This window comes from Eleutherodactylus coqui, chromosome 2 (genome assembly GCF_035609145.1).
Source record: "Eleutherodactylus coqui strain aEleCoq1 chromosome 2, aEleCoq1.hap1, whole genome shotgun sequence".
In the NCBI taxonomy this organism is placed as follows: domain Eukaryota; kingdom Metazoa; phylum Chordata; class Amphibia; order Anura; family Eleutherodactylidae; genus Eleutherodactylus; species Eleutherodactylus coqui.
This window is the reverse complement of record NC_089838.1, coordinates 82,483,182-82,509,667: the sequence shown is the minus strand read 5'-3', so window position 1 is coordinate 82,509,667 and position 26,486 is coordinate 82,483,182. Positions and strand designations below refer to the sequence as shown.

Genomic DNA, 26,486 nt, shown 5'->3' with positions numbered 1-26,486 from the left:
ACTTGGAATACCGATGTAAGAAGTGTGTTGCCATCAGTGGAGAGTATGTGGAATAGATGTAGTTTCATCTTCCTATCTCGTTTCTTTCTGGGTAAAGCCAAAGACTTATCAGCAGCCCCTCGTCCAAAGGCTTTCAGAGGCTCCTTGTGTGTAGTGACCTCTTTTTCCACTTGTGTAGAGCTTGTTGACCACTAGACGCCTCTACAACGCAGAGATGAGATTTTGCTGAGAGTGGCGCATTTTTGAAGGTGTTGGGATTAGGGATGAGCGAGTATACTCGCTAAGGCACTACTCGCTCGAGTAATGTGCCTTAGCCGAGTATATCCCTGCTCGTCCCTAAAGATTCGGGGGCCGGCGCAGCTGATAGGTGAGTTGCGGCGGGGAGCAGAGGAGAGCGGGCGGGAGAGAGGGAGAGAGAGATCTCCCCTCCGTTCCTCCCTGCTCTCCCCCGCAGCTCCCCGCCCCACGCCGGCCCCCGAATCTTTAGAGACGAGCGGGGAGATACTCGGCTAAGGCACATTACTCGAGCGAGTAGTGCCTTAGCAAGTATACTCGCTCATCCCTAGTTGAGATCAATGAATTCATGAGGGCACTCACACAAGGCGACTGGGCTTAGAACACCCTGAACAGATGACTAGAAGTGAAGATTGTCTGATTGTCCAACAAGTACCTCTAACTGTTACAGGCCCCTTCGTTTCTCGGAACCATTTCCAGGGACTTGGAAGAAGGACATTTTGGTTTTACAGCGCCAATTACGTGTTCAGGACATCCTGCAGCCACATGTGTTCCTCTCATGGTGGCTTCCAAGAGGCATCTTCCAGCAGAATAATGCTCGGCCGCACACACAAGGGGGTCACAGGAATGTCTTCACAACGTTGTCACACTTCCATGGCTGCCCAGTCACCAGATTTATCACCAATAGAACATGTATGGGACCATCTGAGACGCCAACTTCGACAGCCTACGAGTTTTCATGATCTAGAGGCTGTTACAGGAAATGTGGAGCAATATGTTGCAGGATATCATACAGAATCTGTATACCTCTATGCCCGCCCGTATCACATCTTATATCCAAGCTAGAGTCAGTACAATAGTGTATTAGAGCCTCCATGCCGCCCGTATCACATCTTGTATCCAAGGTAGAGGCGGTACAAGAGGGTACTAGAGCCTCCATGCTCACCCGTATTACATCTTACATCCAAGCTAGAGGCGGTACAAACGGGTACTAGAGCCTCCATGCCCACCCGTATCACATCTTACATCCAAGCTGGAGGCAGTACAACAGGGTACTAGAGCCTCCATACCCGCCTGTATCACATCTTACATCCAAGCTAGAAGCGGTACAACAGGGTCTAGAGCCTCCATGCCTGCCTGTATCACATCTTCTATCCAAGCTAGAGGCGGTACAACAGGGTACTAGAGCCTCCATGCCCACCTGTATCACATCTTACATCCAAGCTAGAGGCGGTACACCAGGGTACTAGAGCCTCCATGCCCGCCCGTATTACATCTTACATCCAAGCTAGAGGTGGTACAAATGGGTACTAGAGCCTCCATGCCCACCTGTTTCACATCTTACAACCAAGCTAGAGGCGGTAAAACAGGGTCTAGAGCCTCCATGCCTGCCTGTATCACATCTTGTATCCAAGCTAGAGGCGGTACAACAGGGTACTAGAGCCTCCATGCCCGTCTGTATCACATCTTGTATCCAAGCTAGAGGCGGTACAAAGGGAACTAGAGCCTTCTTCCAAATTGTCTCTCAAAAACTTATCATCTGATTTTATAGTGGCCTTTGCTCTTCCAGTCTTCTTCTTGCTAGAATTCCCCCCAGTTTTCAAGTGCCTTTTGATGGTATAGGAAACTGTACTAGCTGCAACCTTGGCTTTCTTGGCAATTTCTCTGTAGGACAGACCTACACCTTTTTTATGGGTTAGAAATGTTTGTCTGTCTTCTTTGATTAATTGCGTTCTTCTTGTCATTATGATAGCAATGTGTTCTGTCCTGAAGAGCAAAAATGTCCAAATCCTGCCCTAGAGGGTGTTTTTATGCAGTCTGTTATAACGCTGGTTATATAGAATCAGAGGGTTGGAAAGTAATCTACAAATGTTGAGACACCTATAGGAATAGTTTGCACCCAATTTCAAACCATAGATTGCTTTCTGTTCTGCAGAGCAGCTGTCCTTGATGTGTTCCCTGAAAATACCCTTTGGTTAAAATCATAAATTCAGGTTGTGTTTCAGGTTAAAATTTTATGTTTTCAGCTTCCTTGTTAACTTTTGTACAATTTCAGATTATTTGCTGGATTTAAGCTGTTAATGTAAAAAATAACTGGAAAAATTGAGGTGTTCAAGAAAATTAGGACCAGTAATGTGTTTCCATTCAGTTTAGTAATGGTGACGAAATTAGGAACTTCTGTCCAAAATGTGTCAGTTGTCACTGGTTTGGGATTTGTCTAAATTAAAGTTTGAATTTTCTTAAATTAAAGTTTGAATTTTTATCTACCTTCTTGCACACTGAATACTATTGCTGCTACTAAACATTCCCCACTGCTGTTGGAGCAGGTTCCCTGCAGGCTTAGGTAGGAGATACCTTAATCCTTGGAGCTGACTTGCTCCCTCATATATCCTGTGGATACGCCATAAACGTCTGAGATAGAAATACCCTTTGAAGGACATTCCCAACACATGAGGAATGGAAAGGTCCTCCAAAATGTTGCTGTGGTGTAATAATGCAGGTCCAAGTCCAGCCTCCATGCATTTCTATATGTGGACTTTCGTCTGAAGGTAAAACGGGTCTAAAAAAAGGTGTAAAATTTAGTGCAACAAATTTGAGATTTTGCAGTCTGCTTGCTGCACTTTACTAAAAAAGAGGCATGGCTTGTCAGTAGGAGGTGTGGCTTGTCAGTAGGAGGTGTGGCTTCCCAAGATTAACACATGCATAAATTATACCAGAAATCTACTGCAGATCGTAGCTGATGTATATTTCTGTGCAGGAACTAAAGAATATATGAAGAGGTGTGTGACTCCTTATATATTGGCACACCATGCGCCAACAAGATTTATATTAGGACCGGTGTTATAAATGCAGGTCTTAATAAATCTCCCCTTATATACCTACACGTGGGTGAGTATATCTCATATATTGTATATGATTGGCTACACATCTAAAGTCAGTTCTGAGAAGCAATATGGTGTGTGCGTCTATGGATATATGCTGATTGAGCATTATGAGATTTGTTTGCCGCACATCATTGAATAATGGAGTTTCCTCTGGACTTGATTCCATTGTGAATGCATTGATTTTGCCGGCTGAGGATTGAGGGTTTGGTGGTAGGTTTCTCTGTCTTCATTTAATCTCTTCTAGTTTGTGCAGGAAGCATGTATTGCAAATTCTACACGTGTAATCCAAATGTAACTGATTGTCAGGCTCATTATACCAGGCTCTGGTGCTATGAATGTGCTTTCTAAGTGTACAGTTAAAAGCCGCATCACAATTGCATCAATTTGGTGGCAAAAACCAGATGTAGATTTTGATCACATCCCAATCATGTCCTAACAAGAACAAGTTCCCTTACCCCAACATATAAGATAAAATGATTGTACTACATACTCTGTCCCGTAGATGCAGAACAATGCCATCTGTTTTGTAAACCTGTGTAAATCCTCCAGTATTTCCTCTTTACTTCCTTAAACTAAAAACATTGTGGTGGGTAGGGGCTTAATAGGCTGAACTGTATGGAAATATGTCTTTTTTAGGCCTAGCATACTATATTACTATGAAACATCCCTTTAAAACAACAAGAGACAGTTCTGCACATCATAAAAATAGGAAAAAGGCACGTGACATCATATTGTTAAATATTTAGTGTACTACATTCTGTGTCCACTAGATGGCAATGCAGAACCACATCAGTTTGTGAAACTTGCGTAGATCTTCCAATCAGCATTGAGTATACTGTGGGAGAATTTATTACGACTGGTGTTTCATAGACCAGTTTTAATCTACACTTTGTTGGAGTACAATCTGCCAAATTTATTAAGCAGTGCATGCCATCACAAAAATCTGGAATCACCCGGGGATTTTCTGTTTTCAATGAAAATTACATTAAATTGATGAGAAATACGGACCAGACATTATTAATGTTGTAAATGACCATTATACATGGAAAAGATTGATTTTCAATGGAATGTCTGCACAGATATACAATTTCATCAATCATCACTCTTCTTCTCAGAGGCTCATTATGTAAGCTAATACTAAGAATTAGTGGCTTAATTATAGTCTCACCCTGCCTGCGAAGATGGCGCTTTCTTCCAAAACTCATCAATTTATTAATCTAAGAAATTAAGGCTGCTCTATTCAACAAATTGCCAAGAAACTTCACAGGGGTTAACCAGGGCTAAAATATTGATGACCTGTCCTACAGTATATCAGATAATGGGGGTCCAATTCCCACCCCCAGTTGTCTAAAGAGCTTGTGGCCTTTTCTCTGGCCTGTGACGTCACATCCAGCAGTCACATGGCTTATGCGCAGTTCAGTTCCATTCTGGCAGGGCTGTGAGCAATGCAACCGATACTCACTCCAGTACAGGAGTGAATATCACTGGGATGAGCTGCTGGGTATCGCTTGCCAAACAGCGTGTCCCGCGTAAATGGACCTTTAGCTGTAGTACTCGATGCCGCCACTACAAAATGTACAGCAGTGTGCCAGGTATGCCATGAAGAGGTTGCAGCACTTACCCAAGCACCATGGCCCCTTCAAACAGCTGATTGGCAGGGGTGCTTTAAGGATAGGTCATCTTTATCTTTGTCCTAGATAACCTCTTTAAGATATCTACAGCAGAAACTGTCTCTACCCGGGATAGAAGAATAAATGGGAAATCCTGGTTCACACCAAAGTCTCTAGCTTTAGAAGTGCACATCTCACAGATGCTCAGTTAGCAGCTTTATAGTTCTAGTAAAAGTCCTTCAAGGCACCAAAGAAAAAAAATATCAGTCCCATGCTGCATATGGCTTCTCCTACTATAGTGCCCACTCACTGCCAAGAACTGACCCACTTTGTCAGAGTCTCAGTGCATCAGGTGCGTGCTTCAGTATTACACCCTGCATGATACTTCTGAGACACTGACTCAGTGCTCTGGGACTTGGCAATGAACGGTGTTATAGGAGGAGGGGAAGCCACATGCAGCACAGGACAGCCTCTCACATAGCACCAACGGCCAGGAAGGAGTGCTAGGAATTCATCTGATAGGGTAAATAGATACATTTAGACATAAAAACAAAGACACTCTGGCTAAATAGTTAATAAATGTAAACTAAAGTCTGCACAAACATGCTGTAACCGCAGTAGATGTAACTCATCAGCCTTTGGGCTCATTCACACGTGCGATTTCCGGTCGGCCGTGTCACAGCCACAGCAGGACTGAAGATCATGTGAGTGGGCACTCAAATCTCCCATTTGTGCGCCCATTCAGATGGCCCGGGTGCGGCGAGTATATGCTGAGCCCAACATACCATTGTTATTGCTAGGCAGAAAAGTGAAAGATGGGCACATTTACACGCAATCATTATTGCTCAAAAGATGGCTTTTGAGCGGATTTTGAGCGATAGTCGTTGTGTGTAAAAGGGCCTTTAGACTCCCTTCATTCGGCAGTGTATTCAGATGTAGCAGATTTAAACTTTCTGCAAGGAGTTATCGCAGACAAGCTATCTTATCTTCAGCCATTAAAAGGCTATTGTTCTCTAATCTTGGCACAACAAAAGCCTTTCTAAAGTAATTGAAAGTGTAAACAAACTGCCACAGCGAGGTATGATAACATGTTAAACTTTGCTTTATTGGTAAATCATTTTCTACTTCCACACACAACCCCCCAACTGCACAAACAAAACATCATAAGTACATGCTTGGCTATCTCTTTCAATCACATAGACAGTTAACCCTTTAAGGACATGGCCCTTTTTTTTCAATTTTGGAATTTTCCTCCCCCTTTCAAAAAAATCTCAACTCCTTTTATTTATTCATCGACGTAGCCGTATGAGGGCTTGTTTTTTGCGGGACGAGTTGTATTTTTCAATGGTACTATTTAATGTACCATATAAGGTACTGAAAAACTTTTTAAAAATTCTACGTGGAGTAAAATGAAAAAAAAAAAAATTCCGTGATCTTTCGGTGCGTCTTGTTTCTACGGCGCACAAACTGCAACAAAAAATGACATGATAACTTTATTCTATGGGTCAGTGCGATTACTACGATACCAAACTTATATAATTTTTTTGGTTTAAGGCGTTTATTTTTTTTCAAAGATATTACACCCACACGGCTCCCTGTTAACAGCTCCAATCAGCCACACGGCTTATCGGAGCTGTTGCCACCAGGTGTCGGCTGTAAGAAACAGCCAGCACCCGCATTGTATGGTGGAAGATTGGCCTGCGATCTCCCTTCATACATACCCCGATGCTGCAGGACTCAAATGTACGTCCTATAATGTTAACGGGTTAATGATGAGGTGGGAATCTCTGTGGTTAATCCGGCCACAGTCATACATTTATTCATTCACTTTTGATTGTTATAACGAATTTTGAGCGATGATCGTTGTGCTTAAATGCCCCTAACCATACTAACCTCATTAGCAGCTTGCTAAATAGTTAATATCAGCAACTTTTATGCTGACAATACTGCATTGTTTTTCCTGCAGGTGACTAGAGCCAGTAATTAAAAGGATTGAGGATGATTGCATGGGTTTTGAGCTTGCATCACTAATACCCCATTTACACTGACAGATGATAGCTCAAACGATAGTTTGAGTGACAGTTTTGAGCAATCATCTTTGCACACTTTATACTGGCGAATAAGCAAACAGCCATATTTTTCTGCACTCTGACTGCCAGTGTCCCCACTGTGAATTCACAGCAGGACACAGGCACAGAGAATCTTATCAGTGCAGCCGGTTTATAACAGCCTGCTCCACTAATAACAGCAGATCGCTCAATTCTAGCAAGCTAGAATTCAGCGATCAATGACTCATGCACGAAAACTGCACGATGTTAGTGCATTTAGACAGAACGAGAATCACTCAAAAGACTCGGAATAGCTTGCTGTCCTCCATAGATACTTAGTTGCACTGGTTGCAGCGTTGGTTGTTTTGTGGATGAGGAGGCAGGGTAACATGAGTGCTTTATATATTTATACTGTTGGTCCTGCACTAACCTCCATGCAGCAAAGGCATGGACCAATGCATAGCTTAGGGGAGGGCACCATGACATGGGAGGTATGATTAGGCCTTAGGGTTAATGTAAGATCTGGGAGGGTTCGGGCATATTTAGAAGGTGGGGTAGTGTGACATGAGGATCAGACTCTTACCTGCTTGGTAGGTAGACAGGTCAGTATACACTGTAGGTGCAGCGAGAGGTCTCCAGATCGGTAGTTCGTCAAGTGGAGTAGTTTCCCACCCATCCACCATTTTTTTTTTTTCAAAAGGACATATTTTATTTTCCATTTCTAGGATTGAGTTGTCATAGCAGCTAACAGGAATGGGGTCTTTGAAAGAGGCAATTTGGTAAAGAATGGAGGCGCATCGCAGGTATAAGGAGTTCCCCAAATTATACATTAAGGAGGATAAGTTCTTGTAGTGTGTCCCAAATCTCAGTGGGACGGTATATTTGGGCAACATTCAGCTGGAGATGCCGTCATATCGGCACAATGCAGCTGAGAGTTGGAAGAGGAGGTGGCAATGTTACAATTTGACAATCATGGACCTTCCAAGCTCCCTTCTTATTGTGCTTTTACTGTGTATTTATTTGGATTGTTATATGGTTATTTATATACTTTATAATATTTATAATGTAAATATACAGGATGTTTTACTGGAAGGGCAATCCAGTAATGTCGCAATATTTGTGTGTGGGACAATAATATCTCACAAGAGTGGATACCAACGCCTACCTCTTGCTGAGCTCAAAGTCATCACAGAAGATGTTGAAAGTGGTCACCGCGACCTCCAAGCACTTCTGAACCCGGGCACTACTTGTTGTCGAAAATGTGCTGCAACATGCTGACATCAGAGTAACAGAGTAAATTAGGCTGAAGGGAGACAATGTCCATCAAGTTCAGCCTGTTTCCACTCCCACCCTCCTTGTTGATCCAGAGGAAGGCAAACAAAACTCAATGAGGCAGAAGCCAATTAGCTCATTTGGGGGGAGAAATTTCTTTACTGACTCCATAATGGCAATCAAAATAATCCATGGATCAAGATTTGAAAGTTTCTACCTAACTCCAAGACCCGGATCAACAACCCTGCTGGTTATTTAATGTCTGTATCCAGTAATGTCATAGCGCTGTAAAAAAAAATATTTAATAGGTAGTGCTGACCTATTTTATCTTTTTTTTTGTACAAATATTGTGAAGTTTTGGCTGCCTTCACTTGGTCATGCACACCTGCTGCCCATTTACCTTCTGTCCCTCCTACTGGAGCATATGAACGGTATCCTACCTTCCCTGGTTTTATTTGTAGGCTTAGTTCCAAGAGAGGAGCATTCTGAGAGGTAGGAACCCAACTTTCCCAGGTTGAGATTTACCACCTGCTATTAGCGTTAGGACCCATCTGACAGCTTGGTCACCTAAACGTTGGTAGATGGGCCAATGTAATTCAATCGAATTATATACCAAGAACCTTGCAGTATTTAATGTGGTTAGAGTATTGATTATAGGTATGTATACCTCTGATAGTAAATTTATCTTACGTTCTGTTGACATTTTGGGTTTCTGCTTCTACTGTATAGCGCTCTAAAAAGACGTCTAGTCCCCTCTTAAACTCCTTTATCGATTTTTGCCATCACCACGTTCTCAGGCAGAGAGTTCAACAGTCTCATTGCTCTTACAGTAAAGAACCCCTTTCTGTGTTAGTGATGAAACCTGCTTTCTTTTAGATGTAGCGGAAACCCTCATGTTACCGATGCAGTCCTGGGTATAAACAGATCATGGGAGAGATCCTTGTATTGTTCCCTTATGTATTTATACATAGTTATTTGGTCGCCCCTTTGCCGTCTTTTTTACAGGGTGAATAATCCCAATTTTGATAGCCTCTCTTCTTTGAACCCCCTCAAACACTGTAACATCTTTCCTGAGCACCGGTGACCAGAACTGTGCGCAGTATTCCATGTGAGGCCTGACAAGTGCCTTATAGGGTGGAAGAATAATGTTCTTGTCCCTTGCCCCTATACCTCTTTTAGTGCACCCCAAGACTTTATTTGCTTTGCCAGCAGCTGACTGGTATTGATTCATCCAGTTAAGTCTACTAGTACCCCCAGGTCTTTTTTCCATATCACTTTTCCCTAGCAGCATCCCATTTAGTGTATATTGGTGACATCCGTTTCTCCTGCCCATCTGCATAACCTTACATTTATCAACATTGAACTTCATTTGCCATTTTTCTGCCCAAGCCTCCAGCTTATTTAGGTCCGTTTGTAGTTGCACATTGTCCTCCATTGTATTAATTATCTTCTATAATTTTGTGTCATCTGCAAATATCAATATTTTACTGTGCAGTCCCTCTATCAGGTCGTTGATAAATATATTGAACAGAATGGGGTCTAGTACTGAACCCTGTGGCACCCCGCTAGCAACGGTGGCCCAATCAGAGTATGAACCATTTATTACCACCCTCTGCTTTCTATCTTTGAGCCAGTTCTTTACCCACTTACACCCAATTTGAGCTGTCTCATTTTATATATCAGCCTATTATGCAGCACGGTGTCAAATGCTTTAGAGAAATCCAGATATGCAAAATCAATAGACTCTCCCAGGTCCAGCCTAGAATTTACTTCATTCTGGAATCTGATCAAATTGGTCTGACATGATCGACCCCTCATGAACCCGTGCTGAGGTATTACTTGAGGTATTCTAGGATGGCATCTCTCAGAAACCCATTGAATATTTTTCCAGTTTTTGAAGTGAGACTTACCGGCCTGTAGTTACCAGGTAACGTTTAGTGTTGATGGTGTTGTTGAAGAAGATAGCATCAATGATGCGGTGGCAGCATAATGTGATAAATAATAAAGATTTTTGCAGGAAATGGAGCAAATAACGATCACATCCTAGGCGTGATTGGCCAGGCGATAACATCGGGCCAATTTTTGCTAAATCAGATTGGATCATCCCAATCTGATTTCTAGCAAGAATCGACAAAATATTGGCTCTGTGCTTTGAGTAGAAAGGACAAGTTCGTTGGCTTGGCACTGCTGCCTTGCAATGCTGGACCTCCGAGTTCGAATCGTAACTTGATGAGTAATTGCATCTGGCACTCCACCACTGCAAGGCAACAGTGATGACCATTGGGCCGCTGCCGCTACCTCCACTGTTGTTCAAGGAGGCCAAATTAGAGTACTCGGTTTTTGCTCCTATTGATTATAATGGAAGTTGGAATAGGCAGTCCCAATTTGATAATTTTTTAGAATATTTCAGTGATTGCTCAACACTAGTGGCAACCACTGCTGCTAAACATCTGCATACAATATTCATTTCTATAGTACAAGTAAGACTATATCTTAGCTCTGCCCACTGATGGAAGCATACGAGGGGGTGCTGATGAGAATTGAGCCTTACCCAGAAACAAAATTGAGCTAGGAAGTTGTAAATTGCAGGGTGTACTTGTCTATTTGTCTATATTCAATGATGCAAAAAGCAACTATCTATGATTTTATTTTTACTTCAATGGAAGCCGCCCATACGGAATCTGCACAGAAATGGAGTATGCTGCTATTTCTCCTCCGCGAGCAGAAACTCGCAATCGATTTCCTCTCATGTAGAGGAAATCGCGTTTTGCCGTAGCATGCTATGGGTTTTATTTGTAGCAAGAATGGACAAAATATTGGCTTTCCTAGGTCCCTTTCACACAGCAGTATTTTAGTCAGTATTTTGCACAAGTACTTTTAAGCCAAAACTGGGCTTGGGTCCAGAACCCAGCAGAGGTAGAGATCTTTCCATTGTATCTTTTACTCTGTTTATGTTCCATTTCTCGTTTTGGCTTACAAACACTAATGCAAAATAAAGCAGAATACTGCCGTGTGAAAGTGACCTATATCTGATTATCTGATAATCTTTTTCTTGTTTGTGTTTAGTTGCATTCCTGGCTGTGATGGAAATTGGCTTCACATGGATAAACTTACTTGGGAATTTGTACTTGCACTGGCATGGAGAGGGCTTGAGGATAGAATGAGCCAGTGGTTACATTGGAGGTATATTTAAAATGAGTCTTTGGGCTTGGAGAAACAAAGATGGACGACCACTTTTCTGGCAACCCGATGCATAATGTGTATTAGTAAACCTCATTAGTAGAAGACACTACATGCTACTCTGAGTTGCATCTTTGCTCACCCTGGTAGATGCCAACTGTTGCAACAGAACTAAAAGGAAGCCAAGTACAGATATACTATTATTTTTTATCTTGACTGTGACAGGGAGCTATATACTGTAGCTATCATCATGCGTCTGTGCTATTTGTGTAGACCAGCAGTCAATAGACTTTACAAATGGCGCAATGCACCAAAAGAATGTTCAGCACTTCAAACAAACAGCTCTGGCATAGTTTGGACTCGTTCACATGAGCATTGGGGGATTCCATTTGCCAGATGCATTCGAAGAGCAGGGAAAATGCACCCCCTGCCACATGGTTCCGTCTTATAACGGAACAAAATGACGCTGAACGGCCCCCCATTGAGCATAATGAGGGTCTGTTCGATTTCCGGCCAGCAGTCCTACATTTTGCCAGAATTTACAGGATGAAATAAACCAACCAAGACATGGGATATAGCTGGACAAATAGTTGATGCACATTGGTGTATTTTAATCAATAGCCTTCTCTGATAAATTTTGCCCTGTTTTACCTAGACCACACTCCTTGTTTATCAAGGTTCAAAAAGTATCTAAAATACATAATAAAATTAATGCAAATTAGGCAGGATTTCTGGCACATTTAGCTTAGTAAGTCTCCTCCTGCGTCTTTACATTGTGCTAAAGATTGTAAGCAAACTGTCACGGCTCACCAGCTGTGTTGGATCGGGACTGGGATCGGGACTGGGGTAACATCATGACGTCAGCCCCGGCCTGTGTGATCCAACACAATGGCATATACTCGGTGTTATTTCAGCATTGGACACAGGCATGAGCACTTCTCTGCTAGTGTGTGGATGAATTGGTTGGCTGGGAGGGGTGTTTCCCAGCCAGCCAATCAGAGTGCGTCTGTAAACATTTATTCCAGCTCCTCCTTACGGAGGACGTCAGTTATACTTCTAGTTTGCAGCTCCTGTCCTGTTCCATTGTCAGTTAATTCTGTTTTGGTGTTAAGGATATCTGGGGTGTTGTAACATCTTTCTCCTGACTTACTGCTATTTCTGCATTGATATTTCATCTGGTTCATCGGATGCTTGTGCAGCGTCCCGTAGGGTGACCCCGGACACATGGCATACACTGAGGAGCTGGGACGGCAAGATGCTGGCTTGTCACGGTGGCATTTACCACGCTCCCTCCCGGAGGGACGCACGAGGCCAAGGCCAGGGCAGCGCTGGGGCTCTTTGGGACACCCCCGGCATGGGGATGCCCAACAAACATTAGGACAGGTGAAGGGGTTGTCACGAGTGACGCCACTATTCCGGCACCCACCGGCATGAACATCGGCGGGGAAATAACCACAGACAGTAGTATAGTACCTCAGGCCCCCGGGAACGGTCAGGGCCTAGAAATAACTTTACTTGAAACTTCAGCAGTGCAAGGCACAAATGAAAATTTTGAAAAGTGCAGGAATTAGATAAGACAAAGTACCTCCACACGGCAGACCCAGAATTCAGAAGGCTCGAGTGTGAACAATGAAAGTAGAGTACCTCCACCTGGCAGTTCCAGTCTTTAGGACGCACGGGAGTGAAGCAGCTAGGACGGAGTACCTGTGCACTAGGCCTTGGAATTAAATGCTTACTCGTTGTTCACTCACTCTCTCTTTTTGTGGGGGCTCACTCCTTCTTCATAGTTAGCAGGCACTCGAGAAATCGCTCCTCCTGACTACGACTCCAGAAGACATGGAACCCCTTTCCGGCTCTCAAACACTCATATTTATAGCCTCATTCATACCACGTGACAGAATAGAATTGATACATTTACATACAGTCAGCTCACACTTTGCAGAAATTAACCTCTCATTTGCTGCAGCTGTGCAATACACATAACAGAATGACAAGACAGTTTTGTACAGAGCACCTACATAAGACATACATGTATGACATGATGGAGGGGGCCACGAAAGCATGTACTGGGCCACTACTCTTGTTTAACATCTATTCTACATGTTATTTATTGTAGCCAACTTTTTTGCTATTTCCAACTAGAGAGAGTCAGGATGACCCCAGGTTCCTGACGTCCAGTAACCCTCACCAGGACAAGTGCTTCGCTTTTAGGTAGGGTCTCATAGCATTAATAGGTTAGGGTCAGATTTCCCATTCCCCCACTTTTTCATTATAAATATATTATGTTCTCTGTGTTAGTATTTAATATGTGTGTCTGTGCTTCTGGGATAATAAATTTCATCTAATTTTGGCGAGGTGTTTTGCTACGGCTCGCATGTAATATATCAATTTTACCATTCTTTGCATAAGTAATACCCAAGTAGTAGCCAGAGAGACATATAGGCCCTTCATAGGTCTGCTATGTGTCTGCTTGGTTGTGTTCCTGTCTTGTTGGGGCTGTCACTTATGGAGCACTATGGCTTTCACCATCATGGTGACTCCTACGACTGGCACTTCTTCTGTTAATGATATATTGGGGGAACTTTGGAAAAAGACTCAAACACCTCAGTACATGGAATTTGAATGTCCAGCATTGAACGCTAATTTGTTTTCTTCAATCTTAAAGGGGTTGTCTGACATTGGTGGCGGTGGGGAGGAGGGACGAGATGTGTGTAAAATAAAAAATGCACATATCTCCCACTGGGCTTCTGTTCTACTGTCCGCCACTCCGGTCGCTGTTTACATCGGCTGCAGTTGTGGTATGAGTTGCTTACTGATGTGAGAACTGTAGCCAATGGGAGGCCAGCAGGGACATCAACGTAAACCTAGGGGCTTCTACCAAGACAGTAGTCCAGTGCTGCAGTGACTATATTTCTTTCATATAGTTTTGGGCATGGGGAGGCCAAAACAATATAAAAAAAATAACTCAGAAAACCCCTATAACAAGTCAAAAATACTAAGATGCTTAATTTCTTACTACAAACTCAAACTGCTTAGTTTTCTGATACAGAGCACTAGACATAGTGTGAAGTGGTAATCTATCTATGTACAGCTGCAGGAATGACTTTAGGAGCATACTGCATACTGTGTATACTAATAACAGTATTGCAGTAAGTTCCTAGGGCTCCCTCTAGTGGTGTCAGTAGGTAGCCAAGAGTTTATCATTAGATACTGTGTCTGGGCAGATGATTTGAAGCTCTGTATCAGTGAGATGGAGCTCTGACTGCTATAAACATGTATATTTTTTAATTAATTAGCACATCATTTTACACCTACAGAAAACAAAAAAGTGCTGGTAAAAAGTGGAGACTTATTCTAAGTAACTGAAGCTGCTTCTCCAATGAAAACAAGTTATCCTGATTCCACAGAATAAAGAATTTGCTAATCCCTTGGAGTTGACCTGCTGGGACCCTTCACAATCCCGAGAATAAGATAAGAGTCTGGATCGTCCTACAATGAAGACAGCTTATAATAAAATTGATGAACAGAATTAAGTATAACCAGATTAAAGGCAATAGAGACGAGCGAGCGTACTCGTCCGAGCTTGATGCTCGTTCGAGTATTAGGGTACTCGAGACGAGCACCACGCGGCACTCAAGTCAATTACATTTCCTTCCCTGAGAAATTTGTGCCATTTTCTGGCCAATAGAAACACAGGGAAGGCATTACAACTTCCTCCTGTGACGTTCCAGCCCTATCCCACCCCCCTGCAGTGAGTGGCTGGCGAGATCAAGTGACCGCCGAGTATTTAAAGTGGGCCCCCCCCGCGGCTCGCCACAGACACACGCTAAGAGACATCAGGGAAAGTGCTCCTGCTGCTATAGGGAGAGTGTTAGCGTCTTCAAGAACCACAACGGTCCTTCTTAGGGCCACAGCTCACCTAGTGCATTACTGTTGTGGCTGCTGTGAGCAGTTTTGCACTTTTTTTTTTTAATGTATATCGGGCGTGCAGGCTATAGCGTTCTCAGGCTGCAGGCTGTACTTGAGTATAGGGGCAGTATTGGTCATGCAGGGACAGTGGTAGTGTAGAATCCTGTCTACAAGAACCCCAACGGTCCTTCTTAGGGCTACCTGTTACCGTGTGCATTTAACTCCGTGGTTGCTGGGAGTTGTAGTACCTCAGTATTGCACAGCAGAGCCTGCGTGCAGCCTTCATGTAAATATTTTTCGGTCTGCAGTTAGTGTAACGTCAGTGCTGTCTGCCTCTAAGTCTACGCCAAGAAACCACAAATTTTTTACACCGCTCTGTGTTAGACGCCAGCTGCCTCAGAAGTGTACGGTGTGTCTGACACCCATAGATTGAAAGTGCAATACACACTGCATAGCCTCAGCCTGCATTGCATAGAAAAAAAAGGAAATTTAAAAAAGAAATCCGGTGACCCAGTGCATTTGCCTGCGTGGCCTGTGGGACTTCATGTCTATCCAAACTGCATAGTGCACAGCAAGGCCTGCATGCAGCCTTCATTTAAATATTTTTCTGTCTGCACTTAGCGTACCGTCAGCGCTGTCTGCCTCCAAGTGTATGCCAAGAAACCACAAAATTTTTACACCGCTCTGTGTTACCAGCCAGCTGTCGGTGCAGTGTACAGTGCAAGACAGCCATAGAGGGAGAGTCCAATACACGCTCCATTGCCTGCATTGCATTGCAGAAAAAGTAATTTTAAAAAAGGAATCCTTTTTTACGGCTGCTTGTAACCCAGTGCACATTACTGCGTGACCTTTGGGACTTGAGGTAAATCTCAACTGCACAGTGCACAGCTAGTCCTGCTTGCATCCTTCCTTATAATTTATCTCAGGCTTCTTTTTGCGTTGTATAACCGTTGGCAGGCAACAACTGCGCGGCAATAATTCAAAGAAAATTTCACACCGCTCAGTGTCTGCTCGATTCTTAATCCACCATGCTGAAGGGTAGGGGTAGGGGTAGAGGACGTGGACGCGGTCGAGGACGCGGAGTTCCAAGTGAGGGTGTGGTTATAGGCCGAGTTCCTGGTCCAGGGAATCACAGCCGGCTGATGCGGGAGTAGGAGAGAGGACAGTTTCTGGAGTCCCCAGCTTCATATCACAATTTTTGGGTCCACGTCGTAGACCTTTATTAAAAACCGAGCAGTGTGAGCAGGTCCTGTCGTGGATGGCAGAAAGTGCATCCAGCAATCTATCGACCACCCAGTCTTCTACGCCGTCCACTACTGCAACTCTGAATCCTCTGGCTGCTGCTACTCCTTCCTCCCAGCCTCCTCACTCCATGAAAATGACACATTCTGAGGAGCAGGCAGACTCCCAGGAACTGTTCTCGGGCCCCTGCCCAGATTGGGCAACAATGGTTCCTCTCCCACCGGAGGAGTTTGTCGTGACCGATGCCCAACCTTTGCAAAGTTCCCGGGGTCCGAGGAATGAGGCTGGGGACTTGTATTTAATCTGACGTTAGCTCTGCTGTCCAGGGCACTGCAATGGGATATATTTATATACCGCCGGTGGGTTTCAGGGAGCCACCCATGCTGTCGGTCCACAGGGACTTCACATAGGGGATTTGTACCTGCCTGTGTCGACTTATAAAGAACCCCAGTCTGATTGGGGCATGCAGTGTGGGCCGAAGCCCACCTGTATTTAATCTGACGTTAGCTCTGCTGTCCAGGGCACTGCAATAGGATTTATTTATGTACCGCCGGTGGGTTTCAGGGAGCCACCCATGCTGTCGGTCCACATGGACTTCACATAGGGGATTTGTACCTGCCTGTGTCTATGTATTAAAAACCGCAGTCTGACTGGGGCATGCAGTGCGGGCCGAAGCCCACCTGCATTTTATCTGATGTTACCTCAGCTGTGCAGGGCAATGCAATGGGATTTATTTATGTACCGCCGGTGGCTTCCTGGGACCCACCCATGCTGTCGGTCCACACAGACTTCACATTAAGGAGTTGTACCTGCCTGTGTCGACTTATAAAAACCCCAGTCTGACTGGGGCATGCAGTGTGGGCCAAAGCCCACCTGTATTTAATCTGACGTTAGCTCTGCTGTCCGGGGCACTGCAATGGGATGTATTTATGTACCGCCGGTGGGTTCCAGGGAGTCACCCATGCTGTGGGTGCACACGGACTTCCCATTGCGGAGTTGTACCTGCCTGTGATTATTTATAAAAACCCCAGTCTGACTGGGGCATGCAGTGTGGGCCGAAGCCCACCTGTATTTCATCTGACGTTAGCTCTACTATCCGGGGCACTGCATTGGGACAAACTACAGGAGCAATACAGCGCTAATGAGACGTGCACAGCTACGCTAGCATTGGAGTCCGCTGTAGGCCCACGATGTCCTTGGTGCAGTGAAAGTCCGCTTCCTGCCTAGGATTGCTGAAGCTGTGGGCCGAGACCTATGCCGTGGGCGCGGTGCAAGTCTGCCATGTTTGGCCGCTCAGATCAATTTTTTGTTCATGTCTTGGGTTTCCTAGGACCCACCTATGCTGTTGGTGCAAACTTAGTTCCCATCGCGGTGTTTGACCTGTCTGGCACAAAGACACTGACTGACTTGGGTAGGGGGCAGAGCGCAGATGGCTTTCCCCTTGCAGTGTCGATTGAGCTATGCGACACCTTGACTGAATGAATACTGTGTGGCACATGGATTCCCCATTGCTATGCCCACATTTGCAGCTCCTGATGGAGGTGGCACAGGACTGGAGTTCTCATTGCTTCTGTACAGCATTGTGGGCTATCACCCCGCCCCTTTTAAAGAGGGTCGCTGCCTGGCCCTGCCAACCCTCTGCAGTGTGTGCCTCCGGTTCCTCCTCATGGCAGACGCACGTATAAATAGACATGAGCGTGGTGTGGCTATGGGGCCAGCGTGTGGCATGAGGGCAGCTGAAGGCTGCGCAGGGACACTTTGGTGTGCGCTGTGGACGCTGGGTCGTGCGCGCGCGCGGGGGGAGGGGGGGGGGGTTGGGCAGCATGTAACCCAGGAGAAGAGGCAGCGGTGTGTCTCGCAGGCAGTGCTTGTGCTTGGTTGGAGGTAGTGTGGTGCTTAGCTGAGGTATGCCTTGCTAATGAGGGTTTGTCCGAAGTAAAAATTGTTAGGGGGGGGGCACTCTTGCCGCTATTGTGGCTTAATAGTGAGACCTGGGAACCTGAAATGCGGCCCAGCGTGTTGCCCCTTGCCTGCCCTATCCGTTTCTGTGTCGTTTCCATCACTTTCTTGGGTTTTCTAGATTTTCACCAATGAAAACCTTAGCGAGCATCGGCGATATACAAAAATGCTCGAGTCACCCATTACTCGAAACGAACCCTCAAGCATCGCGGAAAGTTCGACTCGAGCAACGAGCACCCGAGCATTTTGGTGCTCGCTCATCTCTAAAAGGCAACATTCTGGTCTTTCAATTGTGCAGTTTCTTATTTATACAGTGAAGGTTATCCTGTTTCTATGTAGTGTAACGTTGACCTATAATTGGTGACATCATCACTATTGATTAGTATTGGTAACTCTGTGTACATCTGTGTCTGAGGCTCCATTTGAAGCCATCTGACGAAGTGACATGTGACATAGCATGCTGCGCTATGGTGGCATGATGGAAACCATTCATTTGTGTCATGTGACGGATCTGTTCCCATTTTTCTGACAAAACAGGAAAGTAGGCTGATTTAACACATATTGTAGAAAGCACAGTGTTTCTTTCTTTTCACTTGAGATTTATAAGGAAATTTGCCCTTTATTTATGATGCTGTAACACCGCCAACCATTTAATAAAACACGTCTGCCATTTCAGCGCTTGTTCCCACAACATGAGTCTTGTCTGTGGAATTCCCCTTCTCTCTTTATACTTGTACGCTTTCTAATGTTAACTACTGACTATATCGCGCACAAGGAGGGTTAAGGATATGAAGAATAGCTATTCTAAAGCAGATATTTAATGAGAGGGCATTGTTGTTCCAAGTCAGCCCTCCTATAGTTACTGCATGCCATCACCACATTCCTGCCGGCCCAAATTCTATATAACAAGGTATTAACTTGTGTGGGACTGTTATGTTTCTATTGTGTCTATTAACTCTTTCCAACCCAGTGATGGACCTAGTCCGACGTTCAGATTTCCCTACATAGCTCTGATGCCTGATGAGGTCTGACACATGTTTCTAACACTATGCAGAACAGAGCTTCGATGTCGTAGGCTGTTCTGCATATGCATATTATAGTATGCAGGACAGCTCAGTTCCAATGCACCTCAGCGCATAAAATCATCATAACATCATTTTTAGGTGTTTCTGTTGAGTAATTCCAAGGAATCCACAACTCGCTTTCCCACCCAAAATAAATAAGAGCTGGGGAGTGTGCGGGTGACGGGAAAATTGGACTGGAAAGGGTTAATAGTAATACAGATATTTGTGGAAATATTATCTCCACTGTGTTCCATTTGCTCTGGGGTTCTTAAGGGGAAAATCTGCTAACACATGCCACGCAGTCATGGGGCACTGAGGTATTATCTAGATATATGTTTAGACTACTGTGGCAATAATAACAATATACATAAAGATGGGAAATGCTACATCTGTCTGAGTTTAATCCACTCACACACAAGTTTATTCTGCTTCGCATCCTGAAGGAGTCACATGCTACATTTCCGATTCAGTTTCAAGATACGATTCCGTTGAATTGCACTGGCTAAGATGGAACACTTTTTCATTAGTTTAGAAAGTTTCTAATAGGAAACCGGATATGAACCACCCGCAGAACAGGAAGTGGAATTGTAGGTAAGCAGTGATAAGGAGATTTGCAGTTACTGGACCCCCCCACTTCAATAACGCTAAAGGAGTTAAAATAATAAACTGAAACATACTTACCCTGCAGCTCTGCTGTGGTCCCGGTGGTTGTTGCGATCCCTGATGTCACAGGAACTGTAAACTATGAGAGACAGCAGCATCACCAATCGTTTTCCTGGCATCAGCACTCATATCCTGAGTGCCATGATGCCTTCAAGAACATGATGTTGTAGCCTCTCATTGGCATCAGCGGTCACTGAGTTCCTGTAATGTCAGCAATCACAATAACCACCGGGACCACAGCGAGGCTGCAGTGCTGAATCCAAAGTGGCCACAGTGGGGTAAGTATTTTTAGCTTATTATTTTAACCCCTTCAGCAAGGTCCTAGCAGCGTGTGCAGTGAGTTTTTAACCCTAACCCTCTATCCAAGGCAAAACTCACTCCCCACGGATGCTAGGACCTTGCTACAGCCAGCCAATCCCTTGCTTGGGGGCATTACATGGGCGGATACAGGCCATCACTAGGTCTCCACCCATACTTGTGGTGGAGACAAGATACAATAGTACCGTTCTTATTCTTTTTAAATCCATTTCTGGCTTTGGCTCAAAAAGCTGCATCAAAGAATGCAAAGGAGTTTTTAAAAAATTGCTGTGTGTGAAGCTAGACCTTCGAGTACGTTCATACAGGGGGTTGAAATCACTGCAGGCATTCCACAATGGAATACCCACAGCAATTCCAATGTAAATCTGCATTGGACAAACCTGAACCATTTAGGTTTTGGCCAAGTTTTTAATTGCAGATCAGCTGTGGAATTTAATCATTGCATGTTAAAGGTTGAATTCCGCAGCAGAAACAGACATGAGGCGGATTTTGAATCCTCAGCAGATTCTTTGCCGGTGAAATCTGTAGTACATCAGCAGCATTTACCAGTGAAATCCTCTACAAAAACGGCAACGTTTGGCGCTGTTTATACCGCTGCGGATTTCTGCTGCTGAAAATCTGCTGTGAATCCTTCCCACGGGAAGATACTGTAATCACATAATGGGCAACGACCTTTATTCTGTGTTTAACATTCCATCCCAAATTCTGTTCTGTCGGCCCCTGAGTGTCCCATGATGCAACATTCTGAGCAGTTTACTTGTATTTTTTACTTTTGCAATGGGAAATCCAAATGTGACCAACCATAACCTTTTGCTACCAGAGCTACAACAGCGCAACATTTTTTAAGAAACTCCCTGAAACTTTATAGCCAAAGTGACTTCTTTTCCGCTCTTTACAGCCAGTACTAAGTGTGCTAGATGTATGGTCCGATACTGAAGTGCTGGGCTGGGCTGGCATATGTCCAGGATTTGCAACTGCATTTGTGGAATTTACAATGATCTGCCTGAACATGAAAGCCATAAAACTCACTGAGAATACTCTGTTTTCCTTTGTTTCTTCTGCAGGTGTTCTGTACCATCAGATAATATTCAACATTAATTAAAATGGTTGCAAAATCTAAAACACAACTGAGTTCCTTATGTAATAGAATTACAAAATGTAGTTTAATATGCATTAATATGGCAATTTAGATGCAAGTCTTAAATCCACCTTGAGGGCTTCTACCCACTAGTAGTTCTTAACGCTGCATTTTTTTTAATGCAGATGTCAATGGGACTTTCTAATGTTAAAATCGCATTGCACAAAAATCGCAAAGCACAAACGCTAGTGGGTAAGAGCCCTTACTCTGGAGATAGTCCCTCCTCCTCTCTTCTTCACAGACATCTATGGGCTATTAGTTCGCTGATCCCTCACTTTATTCCCTCTCAGGGCTCTTATCCACTAGCGTTTTTTTAATGTTGCGATATCGCAGCGTTAAAAAAATGCTGGTGGGTAGAAGTCCTAAGGCCGGCTATACATGGATGTATTTTTATGCGTATGCGCATGAAACATTTCTGTATGCAATACTTAGTGATTAGAACCCACTGATTTCATGTACGTATCTTCCTGGGCATTTCGGTAGCACAAAAAAACTCCCAGCAGCATGCTCTATTTTCTTGCTCATTTGTGCACTAACAATCCCCACAGAAGTCAATGGGGATGCGCAAATGCACGGGCAGTATGGTAAGAGATGCGTGAAACACTGCCTAATTGCACAGGAAAAAGCATATCATAAACTCATTAGATTAATTAGCCATTTCAGTGGCTGGGAAGCACCGATGCTTTCTTTTAACGAGCAAATGCATGTGCCTTATGTGCGGAAAAAACTGAAATATATTCGCCGTTGCAGGTGCAAAAAAGCATCATTCATTCCATAAATATGCGGAGCTCGTGCACACGGAAAAATGCTTACGCTCATGTGAAGCTGGCCTAAGAGAGGCAGAGATACTCTACGCGTTCTAGTAATTTTCCTATCGCCCATGCACAATCACATGCAACTGTGTAGGCGCTTGCATGTGATTGTGCATGTCTTTTTTTTTCTCTATCTGTTATCTACTCCTCTCCAATTCATATTCCTACATTCATTGCATTTCATTCATACCCATCATTTATTCTCCACCTGTCTGTAGCCATGCCTCTACGGCATGTATTACTCTTCCGGTATGCCATTATCATGACGGTCAGCAATGTACTTGCTCCTATACTTATATTGTTTTTATTGCTATTATTATCACTATTTTATATCCTTTCAACATTTTAGCATTTTTTTATTATGTTTTTTTTTTATACTCGATCTTTCTTATGTTATTATTGTCATTTTATTACTACTCATATCATTCCATAATTATTTGCTCCATCAACATGAAATATATATATTTGGTTTTATTTCCCCCATAGCTCCTGTTTCCTCTCCATCTCCCCACTATGTACTCTTTATAAATCAGGTCTCTGAACATTTTTATGTTTTATGTATATTGTATACAGTGTACTCCCAGCAATTGCTTTAAAATGCGTTGCATCTTCTAAGCTGGTTTTATCACATAAAACAGATTTTTTTTCATGACAAAGACCCATGTATGTGCATGTATATCTAAGGGTCGCGCTTTATTCCCACTTTATTCTTGACCTGTGGGAATTTTTCGTGATACAGACAGAAAGCTGAGATGTTTCCCATTCACTGTACATCACAGCTGCTAGTCTTCACCCACTAACTCAGGGAAAACTGACAAGTAGATAAACCGCCTACAAAGGGGAAAACTGGTAAAAGTGCAGAACACAAGTCATATAATGGCCAGAAGTGGTGTTATTCGTCATGTACAATATTCTGTAATATTACCTGAAACAACAGGTTTGCTTAGATAGCTATACAGACTTTGGGAAACTTTCTAAACAATTTTTCCTTCTCAGTTGGTCTTTGGGGTTTTTTTTTCTAGACTACTGTGGCTTAAGATAAAATAACAAACTGATGATTGAACTGTGGCCTGGCCTGGACTTTAGTTGATGTAATGCGCATCTGAAGGATTGTTCAAGCTAATGACTGTACCCTAAAAGGATCCATCAGATTGAGTTTTCCGCAGATGTCAATCGTCAGTCATGTCTGTCAGTCTTCCATGTCATGTAAAAAGGCCGACCAATAAAACCAGGGTTTAAATCTGTCCATACAGGTGACAAATATCATATATATCAATACACAATAAGCACAGAATCTCTGACTTCATCATTGAGCAGATCACATCTAGATTGGACATATCTGCATTGATAGTTCAGCTCATCATCATCATCATCATCATCATCACAGATTTTAAAACCTGGCTGCATTTCAAAGATTTTCAGCAAATAAATGTTTTTTTTTCTCTTCACATTGCCTTATATACAATTTTATCAAACCAAAAATCATCCTCATTCTACAAGAAGGGGAAAATAAGCAAAGCAGAGAAGAAAATAGAAAGTGAAAGCAACTGGAGTAATATGAAACGTTTGTTTTTCTTCTTATGAGACGACTTTTGTTTAAATGATTGTCTTTGCATTAATCTACAAACTAAGATCAAACAATGTAGAGGGAAATCTTAAGCATTATGATGAAATAGAACGCTTGTGATTAGGGGATTGAGTGATTACTAGCCCCATTCTCCACATCTTTGCTATGGGTAGGACTACAGGATTCTTCTTGTTTTCCCCCTTATCACCCTGTTTCCATTTTATAGCCCCTAGATTTTTGGTTGTTCATGAAAGGTTTAACCAACTAGGGATGTCAGAAATCTGCATGACCTTTTTAGGAAAAGAAATGGACCTTCATAATTACCTTCTGGGGATCTTCATTTCTTCCTATTGTATCCTATCATGAGATTATAATCCACATCCAAGTCAAAGTGATAAATAATCCACTGAAAATCCCAAGCAGTACGGACGCCTCGCTCTTCACTATGCATGTTCACATCTGCTTTTGTAAACTGAAGACCTCTGGCTTTATGTTTGAGTTACTTTCACTTTTCCCTCTGAAACGTAACCTGGAGCAGAATGTAGCACGTCTATTTGAGGAGCGTTGCAGAATAGACTGTGCTGTATTATATCTCAGCCATTGTGTTACATTTTATTGGGTATCGCTTACTGAATGGACATTTTTGAGAAATGAAGTGCTAAAAAGGGCTTATTTTGATCAACTAAAGCTAATTTGATAAAATTAGTGAGTGACAACAATCTGTGTATGACTGCATACAGAAATAGCAGATAATCACTAATGGGGCCGCCCATTGGAGCACTAAGTTCACAGTGAGCAGGTATACATGTTATACTTGTAGGAAGGAGGGGCTAGTTCAGCCTTGTATAATGTTGGGGTCTTAATACTCATTTAATTATTTTGTTAAAATTGCCATCTGTTCTACTAGCCCACAGGGAAAAAATACCCCACTATGGTGCTGCTGCTAGGTCTAAAGGAAAACAGATTAACAGCAGAAATCAACACTGCTTTTTGGACCACTCTCTGGCCATATTTCTAATACCCTTTAACATGGTTCGTTCACTCAACAATAAAGCTATGTAAAGGAACCAACAATCAGTCGACGAACAAGCGCATCTTCGTACTTCAGCTGACTGTTCATTGTCAGAAGACATAAAAATGTGAACAGGGAGATGTACGACCAGTCTATGGGGAAAAACCAACATAGTACCGATTCTTGTAAAAAGAAATTAAGCGAGCGCCAACTGACATGCGTGTGGATCAACACTCGTTACATTAGAACTTGGCCTGTGTAAAAGCACTTTGACATCCAACATCAAACGTCAGTCAACAAAGCCCTAGCCAGCCCAGGTATGTGATGTGTTTTGTCTCAACCACACCTGATGCAAGTAATGAAGGCCCTGATTAGTTGCATCAGGTGTGCATGAGACAACACCTGATTTGTAAATGTGTGCTCTTATGAGGGATTCTATTCAGGGGCTTGAATAATGCTGAGACTGCAGTTGTCATTACACGTGTTGAATTTAGAGAGACGACCTGTTATATTAGTTGTGTTGAGCTATTTATATTATTCTTCTTTGATTGTTTTTGCAAACAACTGAAAGTTTTTAAAATTTGGCAAATAAACTTAATTTGCAATGTAGAATTATTTTGATTGCAACCGTAGATGATGTATAAACCACTTAAAATATACCTATGTTGATGTTAATAATTGCAGAAGTGAGAAAATGCGTCTGATGGTTTAAACAGATGGGCGCATACACTAATACTCCACCCCGTGCACTATTTTCAATGAGGAGAGGCGGGACGGGGGCGGAGCTAATTCCCAGAATTTAGCCCGCCCCCGTTCCGCCTCCTCTCATTGCAAATAGTGCAGAGGGGCAGAGAGGGGGTGGAGAGGAGGCAGAGAGGTGGTGGGAGCTCAGAGCACTGCTCCCGTCTCTTCCAGCCTCCTCCCCCTGCAGAGAGAGACACCGTATATTGGCTGTGCGTGAAAACCCAGCCGATATACGGTCGTCTAAATCCACCCTAACATTTTGGCCCTGCTGAAATATAAATTTAATAATGAACTGTAAATAATTAAATAGCCAATCATATAACACTTCTCAATGTAGGCAGAAAACTCTATTTTGATCTCATCCATCCACAAAACATTGTTCCAATAGCCTTCTAGCTTGATTAGGTGATTGTTAAACTGCAGACAGGTAGCAACCTTCTTTTCTCCTTAAAATCCTACGATGCACACCATTGTTGTTCAGGGTCCTCCTGATGACGGACTCTTGAGCATTAACATTAGCTAATGTGAGAAAGGCTTTTAGTTGCTAAAAGATCCTTGGGTTCCTTTGTGACCCTGCAGACTTTTATACGCCCTGCTCTGGGAGTGATCTTTTGTTGGTCAACCACTGTTTAGGAAGGTAAAAAAGGTCTTGAATTTCCTCTATTTGTACATAATCTGTCTGACTGTGGATTTGTGGAGTCCAAACTCTATAGACATGGTTTTGTAACCTTTTTTATCCTGATGAGCATCAACAACTCTTCTTCTGAGGCCTTCAAAAACCTCCTTTCTTCGTTCCATGATACACTGCCACAAGCTGAATGCCAACTGT

At 43.3% G+C, this 26,486-nt stretch overlaps 1 long non-coding RNA gene across 1 annotated transcript in view; it reads right to left on the bottom strand.

The window, feature by feature from the left end:
* The window catches only part of LOC136611489 (uncharacterized), a 141,625-nt gene extending 117,271 nt beyond the window's left edge, over window positions 1–24,354 (bottom strand). Inside the window, exon 1 of the long non-coding RNA XR_010790281.1 lies at window positions 24,226–24,354. This is a non-coding gene — a long non-coding RNA (uncharacterized lncRNA). The remainder of the gene's footprint in view (window positions 1–24,225) is intronic.
* Between the last annotated feature and the right edge of the window lie 2,132 nt (window positions 24,355–26,486).